We start from the raw sequence: 6000 nt of genomic DNA on the forward strand, positions 1-6000 counted from the left end.
TTTGCTAGGCAAGTGCTGTACCACTAAGTCACAGCTTCACCCATTATAAAAATATTTTCATCCTCCTTTCTCCTTTCCCTTCCTCAACTTTCCAGTATGTATGTAAAAAACAAAACCAAACCAGAATGTATGTATGTATGTATGTCTATAAAAAGCCAGACTTGCTCTGGTGGAACTTGTAAACCAGAAGGAAACATACTAATCAGATGATTACACAAATTAATTTACAGCCACAGTACAAAAATGTAATGCACATGGCGCTATAAATGCATATGACTTATTCAAGACCCCATCACAGTTTTCATTGGTCATAAAAACATTTAACAGTGTATTCTCAGTACTCTCGAGACCATCTAGCCATCCATATGGGTGATGGTTGCATTTTACACAAGTATTCTCCAGTTGGGCATGTTGATTTCTTCCAGTTCTGGATAATTTTGAACTTGACATCATGGTGCATATAGTTTCCTGTATATTTCCTTTTTTTGGTTAGGCCCCAAGGAATGGAATTACTGGGACATACACTTTTAATATAAGGTGGCCAGGTTTTCAAAACATAAAGCACCAAGGTATTAAATTCTACAGCAAGTTTGGTGGGTTTTTGGTACTGGATATTAAGAACTGCACAGGGACCCTTCAATGAGAATTTCATAGCAAGTGAAATGTTTTGTGTGTGGCTGTGTGTGTTAACTGTCAACACTGACAGGGTCTAAAATAGAAAGGGACTAGAGACAATTCTATAGTTAGAAGTAAACAAAGATCAAAAAGATTTGGTGTTCTAATGCAATCGTATTTGTATTTAACATCTCTGAGGAGAAGGGCTAGAAAATATTGTTACTATGTTTTATGTCCAGGTTTTGCATAGCAGCTGAATGCATTTTCTGGCATCATTCTAGCACCACTGTTCCTCTAATACTGGCCAAAGAAACCCAGCTGGTTTGGATACCAGATGAATAGGCAGCACACAAGGCTGGCATTCTGTTATGAATGTCTCTACGTGAATGAAAGTCATGTGGGCAACAAGGGGGAAATTTTTGGGTCCCTATGTTTTCTGGCTTTGGAACTACACAAGCAACACAATTGGAACCTTAGGACTCCACACAGTATGTTTTCTTTCTCTTCAGATTGCATAAGCTTCACATCACATCTTTTATGTAATATCTGATTTTGAGCAGTCCTAATATAAATGTACTTTCATAAATTATTAAATGAATCTAGCTGCTTATCTATGTACCATCTTTCTATCCATCTATTTCTACATAACTATGCATCTGTGTGTATCTATGCATATATGTGTGTCTGTCTGTCTATGTATCTATCACTTATCTGTCCATCCATCCATCTTATCTATATGAAGTGCCAGGTATGAACCCAAGCTTTGAGCTTTCTCGGCATGTACTCCACTACTAAACTAAAGCCTTAGCCCATGAAACCATTTTGCTATTAATTATTTGAATTCTAAAGACTATCTGCTGATAACATTTTGACAGCATAATATTACATTTCTGAAAATATGACATGTACATAGCACATTTTGTTTTCTATTCTCAATACATGGTATTGAGTTACTTGGGTTAAAACCTTGAGGAGTTGGGGCTAAGACAGGATGTTTCACAGCATAATATTAAGTTGCTGACTCTCCTATCCACCTTTCATGAGTACAGAAAGAGTCTTTATAGAGACATGTTTATTCATATCTGGTTCAATATCTTACATTTGCTGACCAGAAGAGGAAAATAGATGAATAGATTTTTCCTAAATGTCATATCCGTCCAGGATTCTGTTTTTGTTTTTTTTTTCTAGCAAAGCAAAAGAATATAAGTGATAATTGTTTGCTAGTTCTGTTTAAACCAGCTTATTCTTTATGTAGGATAGTGTATTGAGAATGCAGACAGTTGTTTGTTAAGAAGTACTTGTGAAAGATGCTCTTAAGAATGAAATGGAATCTAGAAGAAAGGAATGGTAAGCAAAAGGCATTGTGAGCAAAGAAATTGGTTGAAAACATAATGATATGTTTTAATTAAATGTAGACTGGAGGCGAAGGGTGGTTGGAACAAGATAGAGTGTGTTTGGCTATAATGAAGGACCACAGTCAACTCAAAATTCCCTGGGAGCAGGAAATTAGACTGTAAAGGCATTCCACAGTGCTTAGCATTATTTATTTTGAAGGCACTGACCTGCTTTGTATCCTAAGATGGGTAAAACCCTTAGTGAATATGAATAGTGCAATGTTTTCTCAGCTTGGAAGTGGAAATAGGGAAAACTTGATCAAACCAGGGTAGGGCTGGAAAGGATAGGAAAACCCCCTCCCCCCAAGAAACTCAAGCAATTAAGAGAAAACTAAGACAAGCCCAAATGAATCAAAAATATGCATATAAATGACTAAAAAGTTTATGTTTATTTGTGGGGGGTTTTTTGAGACAGGGTCCTAATTTCTAGTCCAGATTGGCCTCTACCTTGTAATCTTCCTTCTTCATCTCCTGAGTACTGGGATGTATGGAAATCACTTCCTGTCCTGTTGGCTAGAAGATTAGGTTTCCAACAGTTTTAGAAAGTTCTTTCTATGACCAGTTGGTCCTGTTGCTTTTGAGCCTGTAGTGAGGATTTATGCATATGGCAGAATCTAGCCAGTCACCTCATGGTTGGCCTGCTTTTGCTCCTATTTTGCCTATTTCAGTTCATTACATCTCTTTTCATGGTTGCTCAGGTTCCAAACCAAGTATTGAGCAGTTGTACAAACATTTGGGATTCAATTAGGAAGCAATTACTTTTTATCTTCCAATTGTATTCAATGGATCTTCTATTTTGATATAAAAAGTTCTATGGCCCAATGACTTATCTGATTACTCTGATATAATACAAAGTATTTTATCTAGATTGTCCCCAACTTACAATGGTTTGGCTTAGGACTTTTTTAAAGTTTTATAATGGTGCAAAAGCAATATAAATTCAGTATTTCAACGTTTGAATTTTGATCTTTTGCCAGGCTGGCTATCTGGCAAGCTCCTGGCTAGCCTTAGAATCACAAAGGGAGACAACTCTTACTCGACAGTGGACTGGTGCTAAGCCTGGTTTGGTAGGTTAAACATATTAAATGTGTTTCTGCTTAGGTATTTTCAAGCTATAATGGGCTGGGTTAATCAGGACATAGCTCCTTTGGAAGTTGAGGAGAAGCTGTACTCTATGGTTCATATGTCTGGTGTTAATGTAATAGCAGAGTAAACCTTGGACTTGGTTCTAGTTAAGCATGCCCCCTACCAGCTAGAGCTTGGGTGAGCTAGCAGTGAGTATATAAGGGGGGGGGGTTGTCCTTGTGGACCTCTCCCTTCCATGCTTTATTCTTTTTCCCATCCTCTGCTTTTTGGCTGTGTGTCAAGCTGTGAAGAGAGGAGGGAGCCAGGGCAACTCTACTATATCATCATCAGACAGCTATCCACTGAGCAGGCCCAGTGCTGCTTTTGGTCCTTTGGGTTCTTCTCCATTTTTTATTTTCTCTGGTACATTCTACACTTTGGGATCCCACTACTACTCTGGCCAGTTCTCTTCAGGATTTAAAATGACTGCAGGTCAACTTTACTAAGTAGCCTGAATGCCTTGGGTACACTTCCGTCTCTTCCCTAACAAATGGAAAAGCAGGTCAGGGCCAACAGAGCAGTTCCTCATTCCCCACCTTGTCTCTTGCTCTCTAGATTGATGCTGTCCCATTGAGTTTTCTAGACATTCTATGTGCTCTTCCATATGGCTCTTGAACATTTGGAATGTCCATGCAACTGAAGAACTGGGTTTTTTACTGATTAAGTATACATTACAGAGACTAACTGGTGTCATCACAACTAGATCTAGATCTCAGACAGCTCTGGACTTTCAGGCTGGTGAACTGAACATCACCCTGCCATGCCCTCCACGCCTCTAACAGCAGGGAATGTGTGTCAGGCTCACTGAGTGTCCTTACTGCAGGCCTCGCTTCGTTCCAAGTGGAGGAGTAAGTACCCCTTTCTCTCTGGGAGAATTACAAAGAAATCTCAAATATTCTACAATTCTTTTAAACTAATCTGGTGGTCGAAGGATTCTTTAGGCAGCCAGTTTTTAAACTGTCATTTTCGCAAGGTGATTAAAGTCACAGTTCCCTTTGGCATCATGTATTTATTGTCTTTTCTCAACATTTTAATATTCTGCTTCACTTAGATTCTATGAATTTGACTCCTTTGGATACTTCATTTAAATGAAATCATTCAGTATTTGTCTCTTTGTGATTGCTGTACTTTAATTTGAATAATTTCATCAAGATTCAGCCACTTTGTAACATGTGACAAGCTCTCTATTTATTTCATTCAGGGCTAAGCAAGAGCTCTCCCTTCTGAACTATGTCCACAGCTATGATTACCTCTTGCCAGTTGTGGAGCTTGAGCCCAGGCCCTGAGCACTGTCCCTGAGCTTTTTCACTTAAGGCTAGCACTCTACCACTTTGAGTATAGCGCTACTTCCAGTTTTCTGGTGGTTAATTGGAGATAAGAGTCTCACAGACTTTCCTACCCGGGCAGGCTTTGAAGTACAATCCTCAGTTCTCAGCCTCCTAACTAGCTAGGCTTACAGGAGTGAGCCACCAGTGCCTGGCTTTTTTTGTTTGTTTGTTTGTTTTTAATTTAGAATACAATTTCTTTTCTCTTTCTTCTCCTTTACTTCTGAAACATTTTTATTCTGTTTTTGGATGGGGTTCTTGCTGAATTGTCCAGGCTGACCTTGAACTTGAAATCCTCCTCCTTCAACTTCCTGAATAGCTAGGTTTACAGGTCCAGAACTATTCTTCCAGCACACACACAAAAATGGTTTCTCCATAGATGGGCATTTTGTTCGTTATTATGAGTAATGCTGCAATGATCATTGGCATGCAAGTGTCACCTTATTCTCCTCCTCCCTCAGCTCTGTGTCAGGAGAAGCTGTTACTGCTGAGTTTGCCGGGCCTAGAGTGATATCTGGCACACAGTAGGCCTTAGAAAACTTTGTTTTCAATCACAAAGGAAATCACAGAGGAAGCAAAATCTAAGTCGAGTGACTGATTTCTTTTTCCCTTGCTGAAAGTGAGGTCTGTGAGATCAAGGACCTGACTCATTAGTCACTGCTACAATCCCAGCATTCTAAACAGCATCGGAGCATAAGAGCTGAACAGTGAACCCATGTGGAATGAGTTCTTGCTGAGAAAGCAGAGAGGTCTTGGGCAATGGCCCATTGAGCTACAACCTTTCTTCCTCAGTTTCCATCTTCCCTTCTATCTGCTCTTCAACTGTTCCAGAAATGAATTCAACTCAATGAAAATAACACCCATTATATCATTTATTTGAACTGCTCACTACTTACTCTTAATCATCATAGAATAATAAGTTTTATGTATTATGTATATCTCCTCACTTAGATGTATGAAAGTCTTTATTGTAAACATTTTTCGTGTGTATGCCAGTACTGGGGTTTGAACTCAAGGCCTAGATTCTGTCCCTTAGCTTTTTTGCACAATGCTGGCTGGCATTCTACCATTTGAGCTACACCATCACTTCCAGCTTTTTGGTGGTTAATTGGAGATAAGATTCTTACAGACTTTCTTACCCAGGCTGGCTTCAAACCATTATCCTCAGATATCAGCTTTCTGAGTAGCTAAGATTATAGATCATGAACCACTGGTGCTTGCCATTTATTGGGAACTTATAAATATTAAATTAATTTCTGTTCCGGCATAGTTTGTTACTTTTCTAGTGGAAATATCCACCCCTAACTAAAGAATGTTACAAGGACCATCACTGAAGACCTAAACTTACGGAAGGTATTTTCTATTTTTACATAACACTTAGCTTAGAGTCTGAACTTAATTTTGCTTCAAACCCTTGTGTTAACCTGCATATTATACAAACAAGTCTTCATTGACGATGACTAAGAAACTTCTAGTGTTGAAAGTGCTCCATCTTCCTGGGTGCCTGCATAGATTTTAATAGCTCTCCTATTTGTTTGACA

The sequence above is a fragment of the Dipodomys ordii genome, unplaced genomic scaffold (assembly GCF_000151885.1).
Source record: "Dipodomys ordii isolate 6190 unplaced genomic scaffold, Dord_2.0 Scaffold12, whole genome shotgun sequence".
NCBI classification, from domain to species: Eukaryota; Metazoa; Chordata; class Mammalia; order Rodentia; family Heteromyidae; genus Dipodomys; species Dipodomys ordii.